Source organism: Haliaeetus leucocephalus, unplaced genomic scaffold, assembly GCF_000737465.1.
Source record: "Haliaeetus leucocephalus isolate CR32 unplaced genomic scaffold, Haliaeetus_leucocephalus-4.0 Scaffold897, whole genome shotgun sequence".
NCBI lineage: Eukaryota > Metazoa > Chordata > Aves > Accipitriformes > Accipitridae > Haliaeetus > Haliaeetus leucocephalus.
In genome coordinates, this window is record NW_010973333.1 from 1,845,300 (window position 1) to 1,861,204 (window position 15,905).

The 15,905-nt window shown below is 40.9% G+C and overlaps 1 long non-coding RNA gene across 3 annotated transcripts in view; it reads left to right on the plus strand.

The window, feature by feature from the left end:
* The window catches only part of LOC104841589, a 10,728-nt gene extending 414 nt beyond the window's left edge, over nt 1-10,314 (plus strand). The window contains exons 1-4 of one of the 3 annotated variants that reach the window (XR_775381.1): nt 32-284; nt 621-6,191; nt 7,339-7,454; nt 9,213-10,314. This is a non-coding gene — a long non-coding RNA (uncharacterized LOC104841589). Of the gene's footprint in view, nt 1-31; nt 285-438; nt 6,192-7,338; nt 7,455-9,212 lie in introns of those variants that run through there. The other 2 variants (XR_775382.1, XR_775380.1) reach the window with 2 other exon arrangements.
* Nucleotides 10,315-15,905: the final 5,591 nt, after the last annotated feature.

The following is a 15,905-nucleotide window of genomic DNA, read 5'->3' on the forward strand; positions in this document are numbered from 1 at the left end:
TGTTCTGGTGAAGTAAGGCTAGCCTCTTCTGCATGTGAGTCATAAAAAAGGACGTTTTGTGTATTTCCTGATGCCTTTTTGTTGTTATAATTTATATGTTGATTGTTTATGAACACTTTCTTGGCTTATGTTTGTATTTTCATCTATTCAGAAACAATATTTAGGACTTCATAGTATCTAATGTTAAATATAGAATAGACGTGTATATAACTTTCATTGGTTTACATGAAAGCTGAGTTTATTAAAGGAGCCATCTCAAGCTACACGTGTCTAACAATCCTTTGGTAAGTGTGTTTATATATATAAAAAAATTATTAAAATGGTGTTACTTTAAATGTCAGTATTTCTTTATTAAAACCCTTAAAAATGTGTGTTCATTTTTGCAGCATTTTCTTAATGAATGGAACTGGGAAATGTTTTGTCATGTTTTTAGCAAAGGGAGCACATAAAGTGAAAGTGTCTTCCAAAATTTTTAACAAAAATTATTAAACACTTCATTTCTTAAATCACTGTGTCTATAGACAGGTAACATTTTTACGGTTAGAAGTTTAAACTATGTATCTGACTGTGAACTTACTAATTTTCTTTTCTCATCTTCCACTAAGATGTTTCTCTTGCAGGGGAATTTTTCATTGAGATGATTGAAATCGCTGCAGTGAGAATGGAAATTACATGGGCTTCTTTCCTTTTAAAAGCTGCATGCAAGAACTGTGTGGTGAGTCAAATGTAGACTAATGGTTATGTAAATGTCACTAATTTTAGATACAGTCAAGATCTGAAAATGTGTTTCCTTTTAAGATATTATTTTCTTCACTATCATGACTCAGTATCACTTGCTAATCTCATTTTATTAGCCCCATTATATTCTACCATTAAAATACACATGCCTTCTTCAAATAAGTGCTCACAGATTCAACTTTATACATCATATAGATGTTTTAAAAGGAGGGAATAAAGCTTATCTGCACTGGGGATTTGTTTTGACTTCAGGCTTCACAGGCCTGCTACTGGTGCAGCTGCACAGGTACAAACATGACGTAGATGAATATGAATCCAAGTTGTTATAATTCATAAATCTGCATTATGTGACCGTATAGAATTTCAGCCTGGTGTATGTGCTGGTAAAAAAATCACACTTTTCTTGTCTGCCTCTGCTATGGATTTGAACTGGTGAAATTACCGATGGCTAAAATTTCCAATTTAGTTCACTCCTGAGTGGTTCTCAATAGTAAAGCTGTGCAGTATTAGATAGCCTACAGCTTTTCATAAAGTAAACACTTCTGTGTGTACATTTACCTACTATGGGTCTCTTAAGATATGTGGCCAAAATGAGGTTGACTACTCAAAAAAAATATGCTATCGGGCTCAAAGTTGGATAGCTTTCTCACTGAGGCTTCTTTAAGTGGCAGTATATTTGTTAGTCTGTAACTGCTTAATACTAAAGACCTGCACATACATTTCAGCCATTTGGAAACTTAGAAATGCTTGGAAAGACCAGACTCTGTGGGTTATAAAAGAAAGAGACATTATTCTTCCACTATTTCCCTCCCTTTAATGGTCACTGATTTTTGTTAGCACACTGCAGACCATGGTGCTTGCAGAGCGCCATCCATCCTGTTACTCTTGTAGACCTAATATTTTAATGTATCTAGGCTTTTTTACCAGTACTTCTATGAGTAGATGTGAATCTAAAGAGCTGATCAGAAAGATTTGAGAACATGCAACAAGTAAGTCTATTTGCGTGGCTTTGTCAAAGTCCAGTGGCCAAACCATTTATTCCTGACTACTTCATTGTGCCAGTGCAGGCCTTCATGTGAACAGCGAAACAGACTGCTTCCTTCTGGTTCACAAGGCAGGGGATGGCAGGGAGTGGGAAGAAGCAGAAGGGGAAAGGTTGGACTACCTTGTTTGGTGGCCCTAGCAGCTTGTAACAGTTTATTGACAAGATGAAAATACAATTTGAGCATTTGCAGAACCAGAGCTCAACTGAGGAACCAAAGTTCCTGTCTGTGTACGTCAAGTACTTCAAGTGCTTATGAAGGCTTACTCAAATTACTCAGTTCCTAAATCTTTGAAAAGAATGTCATATTTCTTGCATGGTTTACAGTTGCCTTAAATAATATTAGCAATTGTATTTTCCAGGGTTTTACCTGCATGGGCAGTGCCATAGCCCATGGCTGAATGGAACTCCCTCTGCATTGCAGCTCTGGGGTCCTAAGGATGGTGCCTGATGCAAGAAAGGAAGGCTCGCTGTTTTCAGTTCAGGTGCTTATTTTCTGCTAGGCTTAGGAACTGTATGGGGGAAGAAAGATGCTTAATTCATATAAAAGGAGAAGAAAAGATAGGCCTGCTTGAAAATAAACTGAGACTAGTAGCTGTATAGGAGCGAAGACAACTAGTGAGAGGAGTGTGTCTAAAAATCTAATGTTGAAAGGTTGGAGCTGAGAACTGATGGGGAAGGACAGATCTGATGAACTGGAAAATTGGAAGGGCGGGGGGAAACTTCTGTCCAGGTTGAGCAAAGATTTGGGGGTTTTGTTTGTTTCTTGAAATTGGAAGAAGCAGCAGCCTGAGAGAAGGGATCTGGCCTGAGGCAAAGAGGAGTCAGTCTTGGGGGAAAGGGGCTTGCACACCTTGGATCACTCCTAACGTTCATTAGAGCACTCTGCACTTCAGATCCAGAAGGGAATGCAGACTGTTAAGTAGTAGCTTTTGCTGTCATCTGTGAAATCACTGTCAGTTTCATCCCCCTCATTGTATTCCACACAGAAGAGGGCAACCTTATTAGTGCTCTCAGCTACTTCATTAATTTGGTCCTGAAAAGGAACCCCAAAATAACAGAATATTTGAGGTTGGAAGGGACCTCTGGAGATCATCTAATCCGAGCAGGGTCAGGCAGAGCAGGGTTTTTTAGGGCTGTGTCCAGTCAGGTTTTGAGTATCTTCAAGGATGGACACTCTGCAACCTGTCCTGTTCAGGTAGAATTTTGTGCTTGTTGCCTCCTGTCCTGTCACTGGACACAGCTGAGAAGAGCCTGGCTATGTTTTTTACTCTCCCTTATCCCCATCAGCAGGCATTTATAAACTTCAAGATCACACACACACCAGCCTCTTCTTCTCCAGGCTGGACTCCCAGCTCTCTCAGCCTTTCTTCATGTGAAAGATGCTTCAGTTCTCTCATCGTCTTAGTTAAAATATTTACTTCCACAAATGGGAATTGGAACTCAAAGGGGGAAATGCTTTTTGGGGGGGGGAACCAAAACACAACCTAATAACTAAACTGTAAAGAGAATATGAAGATCACAAAATGAAACACTAAGAAGATAGATAGCTCCTGCTTTAAGATTCGGCAATCTTCATTTGCCCCCTTGTGTTAGTGTACTATGAAGCAGTCTTTGTGATCATACAGAATATTTAATCTAATGATAGGATTGACCTGGTGTGGTGCAGAGCCAGGGAAGATGTTTGTGGGCTGTGCAAGCAAGAAGTCTGATAGGTGCTGCAGAAATTCGTAGAAAATTCTGTAGGCAATGGAACAGAAGACTGCGAGTAGAAGCAGCCATGTCTTCATGGTTGTGTCAAAGGAGAATTCCTAAGAATTGGACATGATGTTTTCTTTTTCTGCCCTTATTCTTATATGATGCTAAACAAGTTACCAGGCCATTGTTTTCATAGTACTGGTGTTCCTCACTTCAGGGGGTGACTTAAGACCCTCACAGCTGACAGAAACACTGGCTGTTCACATTTGCAGCTGAGCTTCTTGGGAGTTGCCATTTGAATTAAAATACCGTGTAACATGTCTGTTGACAGTCTTCTGTCTTCTTAGGGTACCTCAAACTGTTGCATACTATAGTTTCTACGCCTCCATATCACATTTAACATAGGGGTAATAGACACTTACCTTGAAGGGCTGTTGGGTTTTGTTTGTTTAAAAACCACTTTTATTTAGTAGCTGTACTACAGTAATGCATTTCCTTATGGAATTTTCTGTGGCATTTATTAACTCTGATCTCAGAGAAAGAGATGAGTATTGTGCATCTTTTAAAGACCAGATCTGCAATCAATTTTCCTTGCTGCCAGCTCAAGCTGAGAAACCAAGTTTCCATGTTGTTGATTCATGGTCTATTCGTACAGTCCTGTGAGCTCCAAAATACTCTGATTTGTCTCCTATCTTGTCATTGATTCATTTTGCATATTTAGCTATTACTATTAAACACTTGTTTGTCCTATTTTTAGAATGTGGTTTCATGAGCAACACATTAAATATTCTGCAAAATCTTTTATACACTAAAGGTAGTGTTCATGTTTGAACTTCAACATATTTTACAACAGATTTACCTGTAAAGAACTATGTTGCAGAAAGAATGAACTAGTTAAATTGTAACACTTAAATTCTTATGTACAGTGGTAAACAGCAGATCTTTTAAAATGTAAAGTGACTTACACGTATGCGTTTAGGACTTCTACAGGCCATCGTTCATCAAGTTTCAAAAGCAGTTTTCTTGGTGCTGCATATGGCACACTTACTGAGTGAGAGTGGTTCTGTACTTGATATTCAGATATAGACATGTGAAAATGTTTCCACTTTTCCCTTAATAGTGGTATCTCGTTAAGTATTGGGGGAAGTATCTCCTAATCAGGTAGCAATACTAGCAGTAATGATTGGAATTTGAAATGTTCAGACTCCCCTTATGTTCTTCATGACAATCTCTTGTCATAGAAGACACAAGAAATGATTGATAGAAATATATCTGAAGTGGTGAGCTACTATTTTACCACAGTTTAACTTGAAGCAGAAGTAGCAATTCTTCTTAAAACAGACAAACAAAAAGCTTAAAATGTATTTGAAGGAAAACTTATGTCTGAGATATATGTGAACCTCCTTTCTAAGGTGGCAGTTGTGAGTGTGTGTCGGAAGAAAATGTTTAACTATAAGCAGAAATAAGAAAAATAATGGAGAAAATGCCATGCCACAAATGACATTGTTCATCTTTCTGTGAGGGGGCTAGTATCACTGGGGTATTTCTTTTTCACTCTAAATTAAGCAGTTTATTTCTGTTGGAAGTTATGTAATGGCTCTCACGTGCAACAACTCAATATTTTTTTCCACATTTGATTCACTTGTAATAGCTCTGTGTTAATAAATCAAATGAAATTCACCTAATATTGCTTCCGTCTCTTAATGTAAAATTTGAACCCTATGTTCAAAAGTTCTGAAATTAACAAATGAATTATAGCAGTTTGAATCTTCAATCTTAAGTATGCAGTGCTGAGTAGCTAGAGGCTGACTTACTTAGCTTCTGTTGAGAGATGGGAATAATGTATCTGTAATGTTTTCTTCTGCTGTTTATAGCCATAGGAGACAGCCATGGATAGAAAGTTTCACATTTCCCTATGGTTTTTGCAGGGCAAGCGCGTGGCTTTATTACCTATAAAGGAACCTTCTGTCAGCAGCTTTTACGCTTTAAAGTGGTTTTAAAAGTAAAACATTTTGGAATCTCTCATAAAATACTCCAAAAAAACTTAAGTATTTTAAAATTTGAGCTGTATAAGGCATAAATTGTAGAATATAAAGTCTCCAATGTATATACATTTTTAATATTTTATTGAAATAAAGGCAAAGGAAAAGCTTCAAGGATTATATTATTGGACCAGCTAGAATAGTCAACAATAATATATGACTATGGTTCTGCAGTCCTGTGATTCTCAAGCCAGACAAGTTTGGGACTGACAGAGTCTTCCTGTTTCCTTCAGTATTAGCCTGGCTCTGATATTTCCATGGTGGTTTCACTGAATGACTTTGGGTTTGGTTTTGGTAAGCTCGGCCAGCTGAATGTGCTTGCTGTGTGAGCAACAGTGCTGGCACCAAGGAAAAGTTCCCTTTGCTCTCAAGAATGGCAGTCCAGTATTAAAGTTAATTTCCATTTCTTAAAACCAATGTAAGGAATATTCAGGGCCATATTCTTCCTTTCTTGATACTCCTACAGACAGATTTTGCCTATCTGCTCTTTAAGTCAGTATCAAAGGGGCTAACAACTTCTTGGTCTACCTCCTTCCTTCTACCGAAGATTGCTATCCATATATGAAACTAACACAAAAATGCTCATACAGATACAGCTGCTTAGCATATGGAAACAGCTGTGACACACCTTTCCTGTCATCAAGAGAATGTGAAAGTCTCCCTCTTTTCCAGTAAGCAATATCTGTTATTTGCAGACGTACCAACAAATATATAAACTATATTATCCATCTATGTATAATGAAACTTCAGACACAAAAATAAGAAATTTCCAGTAGCATCAGAAAAAAGATGAAAAAGACCTCTACTGTTTTGGAGGTAAGAAATCTGTTAAATGACCTGTGCAACAGCCAGTTTTAGGAAGCGTGCATGGCTGGTAGGTTGTGTGCTCAGAGAAAGTGTTTTGCTGCAGATTCGGTGACATGGTGTAGCCAGACAGCCCCCTGTTGGCTGGATTGTTGTGGAGGTTCCAGAAAAGTGAATTCTGCTTGAATTCAGCAATTCGCTGCACTCAAGCTATTTTTTTTCATTCCCATATAACCAATAAAGAAAATGGGGGGAGGGGGGAATGTGTGCACTTGTAAAAAAATTACCTTTGAATCAAGTTTTTTATCCCCCTTGTGTATTAGATAAATGTCAAAGCTTGGTTACGTAGAGTATCTGCACTCAGTTTCTTAATGTCTATAGAAGCTTATTTTTAAAGAGCTGCAGTGAAAATGTAGAAAGGGTACTTTGTCCCTGTGATCAAAATTTAAGACTAGCATACTTTAATATCACATCTGCAGCCTGGCTAATGCAAAGTATTTAGATAAACTTCTGTCAAGAATGCAGGTAATGGATTTTAAAACATAAACGTTTGTAAGCTAGCAGTGAACTAGCCACGTACAGGCTCCAGCCTTGTTTAATGTCTGAGACTCTCTTGCAGACATGTATATGAGAGCTTCTGCTATTTAATGAGGTACAGTTTTACCAAGAAGCTTGGGATTTTTTTATTCATGTTTGCTTTGCTTTAATCTGTTCTTCTGCATGTGGCTTAAGCTGCTACCAATGCAGCTAGCTGCTTACTTCCAGTTTGTTTTTCTCCCATGTGTTAAGAAACCAAAAACCTTGTTCTTCAAAAGAAATAAGTGTCTAAAATACTGGAAAATTGAAGGACATGTATTAGGTATTCTGGCTTTTTTGTTTGTTTGTAAAGGGAACCTAAAATCTGCCTTGCAGTGGTCACTGTATATCCGTGTGGTGATGGAATGCTGTGGGTACTGTATGAGTGTATGCAGGCAGTTATTGTCTAGAATCTGATGACATACCCATGCTTAAAAGGCACTGTGGTGGAAATGGGTGACCCAAGGAACGTTTCCAGGAAGAACTCTGTCTCAGAGGCACAGGATCTTCTGCTCTGAGATAAACAATACAGAGGTGATCTCTTTCTGCATCAGGTATGGCCTAAGTTATAAAAGCTCATCTTCATTTGAAGGACTGGATTTGTGGCTAAAAATCCATAGCTGTAACAAGAGTAGAGAAACCGATGGGAGAATTAATCCTCTACTACACCACAGAACAGAAGACTAGCATGATGCCTAGGAAGCCAAAGTGCTCAAGGTCTCTCTTTCTTTTTCCCTTTCCCTTTTGGTACACATAAAGAAGTCGATTGTAATCAGATATTTTAGAGCAGTTGGCAAAAACAACAGAGGGTAAGGATACATGCTGTGGTCGAAGAGGGGGAATGGGAAAGTCGGGGAAAGACCAAAGAGCTGCTTAAAGATTGCTATGACTTCTTAAAATCCATCGGAAGGGTTTAAGAAACTGGCTGAAGCAATCTCAAGGCGAGGGGACTCTTCCACAAAACTGAAAACGTGGGTTTCAGAAGCTCGAGGGGATTCAAGTTCGTATCTCCTGCTTCCGAAGAAGTGCCCAGTGGTAAGTTGCCCACAGATGTTCCCCATCTTTCTTGTTAAATCAAGGATATGTGCAAAAAAGAATAGAAGTCACAAACCAGTTTTGTTCAAAGGTTGTTGGCAGTGATAACTATTACCATTAGCACATGAAAGCAAGCTGCAGGTAGGATTTCAAAGGGTACTGGAATTTGCTTTTATTGGACTAACTGTGCAGTTCCTTGCAAGTTCCATATTCTTTTCCTGGGATGTTTCCTGAAGTAACAGTAAAATGAGCATACAATAAATATAAGTACCCATTAAAGCTTACTAAAGGAATACCTTATGTTTCTAGTAGATGAACACTGAGATAACTGAACATTTGTGAATTGCATCACAGACCTCTATTATGCCAAAGTTCTGGCTTTTGTTGCTAAAGAGAGCACCAGTAAAGGTGGCTTTAAACTGCTTTATGCTCCTACTTTCTCTAAAGCTGCTGAAAAGGGAAAGCAGGGAGCAACTAGCAGCATTAAAGAACTTCATGGCTGTTCAGCAACCAGCAAGGGGATTCACCTCTTCCCTCCTTCAGTCTGCCCTCAAACTGTGTTCTTTTTTCTATGTTTGAAGAGGCTTTTTCAGGGTTTTTTGACAGGAGGGTTTACAATCTCCCTCACCAATTAGTGGCATTGATAAGAGCCTGTTCTGGGTTGAAGATAATTCAAATAATCTATCCTGATCAGAAAAATTACACCATTTTTCCTCTTCTGAGGAGTGGTTACTCCATTTCCAAATTAGGCTTAAACTTTAGGACTTCTTCACGGTTCTTGGAGTATCTGTAATTTTTATTTTGTTCAAGCAATACTAGCAGCTTGGAACATACAGGTTACTTACAGAGCTGTGATACTGTGATCCCGTTATTTTATGCTTATTCAGGCATCAAGTAAGTAGCCTGAGAAAGGCGCTACCTTACGCTATGAAAGTATCTCAGTTTCCTCTAAAACTGCACCTTTTTTTTTTAGCTACAAGCAGTTGTCCAGAGCAGGAGGTATTTTTAATGGTAATGGACAAATTCTTAGCTGTATCCCTATTTTTTTTTCACATTTATTTCAGAGTTCTTGTAAAAATAGCACCTGGTCCTGGTGATTTATAGTGTTTGAGTTTCCCAGGCTGCCAACAGGCTCTTCCTTTGAGACATCTAGGCCTGGTGAAACTGCCCTGATTCCCCATAAAGTGTGTCCTTGGGATAGGAATTTCTCTGTCACCCTCTATATTAAAACCGAATCATTTATACTGAGCTTCTTTACCTTTGCCAGTTTCTTTCAGCCTCCTCTTGGTACTACATAGACAAAACCAAAAAGCCTCCTGGATTCTGCTATCTTTAAGAATACTTGGAATTCTTCCCCACGTGTTACGGTACATAGGCACCACGTGCGGCTGTTGGTACCTGTACATCTCTTGTACGGGAGAACGTTGTTCAGCAGCACCTGAGCGGGGAATAACTGTGGGGTTTTGTGCAAGAGCGGTGTTCATCCTGCTGTCCCCTCGGTCGTCAGACTACCGGTGGCTACGAATAGAGCTTCTCGTTAGCCAATGTTCTACCAGGTAGTCTTTTATTTATACTTATATACTATATATACACTATAATTTATACTTATATGAACACTTAAATAGTTGTTGAGATTGGGTTTAGCTTTAGAAATTGTAGCATTTCTGTGATTTTATTTTTTTGGTTTGGTTTGGTTTGGTTGGAGGAACTGCCTTAGCCTAGGAGGAATTCCAGATGGACGCATACCCCATGAACGAGCACAGCCTCCCTAGCATTCACTTACTGCGTAACCTAGTGGTGCCGTTAAGGACTGTCCGCATGAGATACATTTCACTTGGCTTGACGAGCATCACAGGAATCTTCTAAGAAGGCTGAGCAAGCAAAACATCTTGCCTCAAGATGTCATGAGTGCACCTGTGATGCAGGCACCTGGCCTCTGGCTCTGGTTTGCCGGAGCAGAAACCCTGAGAAAGAGCAGAACTCTTCTGCTGTTCCCACTTCTTGCCCTAGGCTGTCAGCAAGTCTCCGAACATGGCTAGACCTCGATTAGAGGGTGACAAGGAACAGAACATTTGCAAAATGGATCCTGATTTTGTCCTGCGTAAATCCTTCTGAAGTTAAGCGTAGCTTAAACCTGGGAACACCAGGCTGCTCGATGATGCAGAGTTGGAATTACCTCGGGTATTTCATGGTACGTGGTCTGCAGTTCTTAGATCCCTCGGCAGCCGTGATGCTAGAGCAGAAATTACCAGTAACAATGATACCAAAATTAATTTTGACAAGTTCGAATCCTCTTTGGATCTTTCAGCTGCAAGCAGACAAAGCAATTGTATTGGGTCTGGCTGGGCTGAGTTAATTGTCCCCGCAGCAGCCCCCCCAGTGCTGTGCTCTGTGCTGGTACCTAGAAAGGTGTTGATAACCCACCAGTGGTTCGGCTACTGCTGAGCAGGGCTCGCGCAGCATCAAGGCTGTCTCTCCAACAATTCCCCCCACCGGCAGGCTGGGGGTGGGCAAGATCTCGGGAGGGGACACGGCCGGGACAGCTGACCCCAGCTGACCAAAGGGATATTCCAGACCATACGGCGTCTGCCCAGCAATCACAGCGAAGAGAAAGGAGGAGCGGGGGGGCACTCGTTATTACAAGGTTTGTCTGCTGGAGCAACCGCTACGCGTACTGAACCCCTACTTTGCAGGAGGTGGCTGGACATTGCCTGCTGGTGGGAAGCAGAGAATAAATCTTCTGTTTCCCTTTGCTTTATTAAACTGCCTTTATCTTGACCCGTGAGGGTTTTTTCCATCTTATTTTCTCCCACCCCCAGCCAGCTGAGGCAGGGAGTGGTAGAGCAGCTTGGTGGGCACCAGCGTCCAGCCAGGGACAACCCACCACAGCAATCCCACACCCCTCTGTCAAATTGGGCTGGGAATCACCCCTTATAAGCCTCCAAGGATGTCCAGCCTTCAGTATTGATTCAACCATTCTCTACTCTGCTGGTACTGCGAGATTGTTTTCTGTAAGTTTCCAGCATCCTGTAGGACTAGTTCCATCGAAAATATTCCTGTGCTCAGTCAGAAGCAGAAGAAAGGTTCTTCTGTAAGGTTCTCTTTGGCTGGACATCCTACACTAGGTCGAGAGGTCAGGTGTGGTTCACATTAGGGTAGCGTACAGAGATGGGACCTTCCTGCATTTTTCAGCATCTCTACATTCTCATCGTTTCTTGAATGCCAAGGGTCCTCGAGGGGCCATCCAGACCTTCCAACTTCAGCTTTCAAAGCAAGCCTATGTCACCAGCGATCTTAGTAGCGTCTGTGTCCACGTTTCATTCTGTTCCTCGCCACAAGGCAGCTCCTGACTTGTTACGCCTATCCAGTGAGTACAAAGCCTTCAAAGATCCAATTGGCGGGATGGTTCTACCAAATACCAAAGCTGTTACTGAATGCCAGGCTAGAACGTTGTCTCAGGACGGCCTTCTCTAGAAGGAAAGGTGCCTCCAGCAACAGCAAAAATTGACACCAAAAGAACCAACGTCCTTGCGTGTAGCAGTTCACCTGCTTCTTTCAGCAACATGGCAGAGTGTCTGAACTGTTTGATGTGGAACATTCGGGATGTTTTTAAAGTTCTACCTTTTCCTTTCAACCACTGAAGTGGTTTTATAACAGGTTAGTGCCTACCAGCCATCACAGAGACAGACGTGTGTATTCCATTTTAGTCACTCATTGACTCCATTCTGTCCCAGGATATTTTAATGAGAGCATGTTAGATCATTAGTAACATCACTTCTTTTCCTACAGAAAACAGATCCCACTTTCTCTTTCAAAAAGGGAGAGGGACAGGCGGTAATGACTCAGTCCCAGTCCAGTGTTCGCTCTGGCTGTCCCAGATCCCAGGAGATGTGAATCCATACATCTGAAAGGTCAGATACGGAGCAATGTTTTCAGCTAGCATTTTTTCATTAGCAGGTTAAAATGCCCAGCTCTGAGCTTTTGAAACAGTTATTTCCACACTGTTCCCCACCCAGCCTGAAGGAAGGAGCTGTGGGGTCTTTGTAGCAGGAGCCATTGCCTCCAGTAGAAGACCTGCGTGCTTGTCACCGCTTGTTCTAGGAGAACAGAAATCCACATAGTGATCTCCTGAACACAAGTGTCCCTGTGCCTGTTTGTGCATTTTCCAGCCAAGTTCTGTAGAGAATCTCTGAAACAAAAGATGAGTCTAGCAAAAAGATGATCTTTTGCCCATCCTTTTCCACATGTATCCGTAGAGATTTCATGTGCAAATGAACACCAGTGAACTCTGGATTGCACTATCATGCTTCAATTGTCAAAGAAAACCCTTAGTCAGTAACAGCAGAAAACATCATTAGCCTAACCAAAGACGGGAGAAGGATCTCAGTTATGTCAGGGGCTGCACGGTTACAATTTTTCATTTACATTCTTGATATGACCATATTAATCATTAAGCCATTAATGTGTTCCAGGGATCCACAGTTGACTGAGCCATCTTCGGAAGATAATGTTTTGAACAATCATAGGTAGCAAAGGAAAATAATATGGCTTAAGGATCGATTTGCAAATGGGGAAAACATAATGTAAACCAGTCTGTTCCAGAATATACATTTCCAGTTTATGAAAAATTGGGAACTTACTAATGGAGTTACTGCTCACCACACTGCAACTGGAATTGAAATAAAGGCCACCGACAGGACGTGTCCAGTAAGTAACTGGGAGGCTTATACCCCAGCGCTGCTGAAGGAATGCTGGTGTGCTGATCTTCAGAGTTTGTCTATTCAGCCACCGAAGGCTTAGCTTCTCTTTCCAGATGTGAGGTATTGATGTGATTAACCCATCTTAGGTCTGGATCCTGCAATGTTTCACTTCATAGCACAAATGCAGGAATGACCTCTGAGAGAGAAATTTTGTTCTTCAGCTATGCAAACTTTTCAATGTAAGATGTTCTGCCGATCCACTTACCTAACACACTGGAAAAAAAGAAATGTCCCTACGGTCTCATGAGCATTTAAGTTTCCTACCTAAGTCGTCCTGTGCCTTTTCCACTTTCCTTTAGCAGCTATCACCCAGCCATCCATTCACCCCTGTAAGATCTGCTTTTCCTTGTCTGGTGGCGTTGAAATTTCTGACAGCTCTGTTAACTGTCCTCCCTTCAATACAATAAGTTGTGTCTCTGGTCCCACAAAGGCAGTGACTCTTTCCAGCCAGATTTTATTCCTTAACTCCTTCTCTGTAATGGGAAAGAAGTGAGTTTGCCACCTTCTGTGGATCTCTGCCTGCCCCTATCACATCGCCTTTTCCCCTCTTCCAGCAGTGACCAGGCTGAGGAGTGAGCTGAAGACGTGGTAAAAAAAACCGCAAAGATTAAAGGACAGAAGGATCAGCATGCCTTCTGTTTATTGTTGAATACAACATTGTAAATAAAACGGTATGTCAGCAATTATTTTATTACTCAGTTTAGTTATCACTGGGGAACAAAAACAAAAACCGTAGATGAGTCTTTTCAGAAGGCCCTCAATGAAAGCTACAAACGGCCTTTGAAATTCAAAGAAAACCGAGTTCCTGACTCCAAAGCACTAGTAAAACCCCAGACTTGGTGTTTCCAATCTATTGCCTTGTTTTTCCAATGGAGAATCAGGATGGAACAATGTTGCAACGTTTAATTCTTCACAGTTTCAGCAAGCACTCCCCTGACTGGTGCAGCCGAAACTTGCTTAGAAAGCAAAGCCCTAAATTCATTCTCTACAGCAGACTCGTACACATTACTGTTTCCAACCTTTAGGGCTAAATTCATCATCCTTCTGACCAGAAAGAAGCCACCAATTATTGAACCATTGCGTTAGAATGGAAACGGAGTAGAACTGGAGGAAGGATTCCTGGAAAAATTTACACGCCAGATCACACTTCAGGGGGTTGTTTCAGCAGAAACTACATGATGGTCTAGAAAACCGGCATTCCCCCCTTTTTTTTTTTAATAGAAGTCAGATTTATTTGTATTTTATACGATGACTAGTGATTTACATCCCACCCACCCATTTGAGAATATTCAGGGCTCCAGGCATATCTCCAGCCGGTTCCAGACTATTCAAATCATTGTTGGTCCATCCATTTACTAGTCACAACAAGGCCTTCTGTGACTAATTATGGCCTGACTGCAGCAGGAGAGGCAGCTTCAAAGAATGGGAATCTTCAGACACACTAGCAGTTCCCTTGGTTCCCAAATTCTTTATTTATGTGGATTACATTGAGCTGACAGATTTAACTGGGCTGTTGAAGATATGGTCAAAGAAGCAGAGTCACTCCCTTCCCTTTTATTGTTTTCTGAAGACATAACAGTCATACGCATCTGTCACTAGAGAGAGGAAGTTCTCCATCACTGGACTTCATTTGGGCTTTTATATGCTGTTTCAGTAGCATCTGGGAATAGATCAATATAATATTTGGTAGGGAGTTGTATTTCCTCGTGATGCGCTGTAAATCTTTTATTGTAGATACTCTCACTGTTTATTGTTGAAAATCAATAAAAATAAACCTTGTAAAGTTAAAGCCTGGCAATGGTTCAGCACAAATCAGAGGGAAGGAGTAAGAGGCAATGAGTCTCCCTCCCCCTCTTGGCTAGCTCCCAGCTTGTTTCCCAATGAATATTCAATAACACTTTGCAGCAATCTGGGAACAAATTAAAAAAAAAAAAATATTATTCAAAGTTATGAACACTTTGTTGTAATCTCAAACAGGACTTCTGATTGACTTCGGCGGCTTTCCAGTACTGAATTCAGCTGTGGATCAAAACGAAGTATGGCCCAGATTGTGAGTTGGATATACCTTAGACTTACCCCCTCCAGAGACAGACAAAAGCACATCAGCCTTGTTCAGCTCAGATTAAAGGAGTTATTTTTGAGCATTGGAAAACTGGAAACTACCCAAAATAGGTAAAAAGTGGGAGCAGCCCAATGTGGAGAAGACTTTCTCCAAAGTCAGAAGTTACTACCCCTTTTTGCAAGCCTGTAGAAGCCGGGCAGGATGCAATTGCTCCAGCATCCTTCTTTTGCCCTAGGGCTATTAATTCCTCCTATACTGCATCTTAGGGTGGAGTCTTCTACTATTTCCATGAGATTCAGTTATGCAGGGAAGTGACAAATGGTCTGGAATTATTTAGTAAAGGGGAAAACTTCCCAGTGCTATGGCCAGCACTGAGATCACGCTTTTTTAGCCTAAACATGGTATCAACTGCAATAGCTTTATTTAAACATCTATTCTTAATCAATTATACAATCTTATGAGCACTGACTGCAGAACCTGTAAGAATGCAGTGACTGCACTTCCTAAAAGAACAAAACCCCTCATGAATTGTCATATCGAAATCAATACCCAGCAAACAGGAAGATATTTCACGTCAGACTCTCTCCTTCCTGATATCAGCAGATTACTGAACAATTCAGGTGGTAAATAAATGATATGTCCCCAGAAGAGATAAGAAGGACATAAGAGAACTTCCCAGTGTGTGAAGAAGCAGACAAAAAGTTACTTAAAAGCACAAAAATGTAATCAATCACTACAAAAGGAAGTCGACACAGCGCAAGAACGGGGGGGAGGGAAAAAGGGTGCTGTCTCCGTCCTGTTGGGTTATCCAACAGGCACCACGGGACTGTTGGTAAAGCCCCTGACAGCCTTGAATATAGGAATACAGGATGAAATCCAACTATAAAGGAGGGGAAAGTGATTAAAATAAGAAAGCAAATATAAGACAAATGAGGTGGTGTCTTTCTGAATTATCTGCCTTTTGCAAATCCAGCAAGCTGCCGCCTCTTTTTTAGATTATCATCCCCTGCTGCCGTGTAAACTGCAGTCCGCGTAGGACAGAATGATGGTGTTACCTTTCTGTTTAGTTTCCTTTCCCTCTAGTGATCTTACAGTTCTGGCAGTCCGCTGCTGTGTTAAAAAGCAGAAGAGAGCTGAACTGCTCGCTG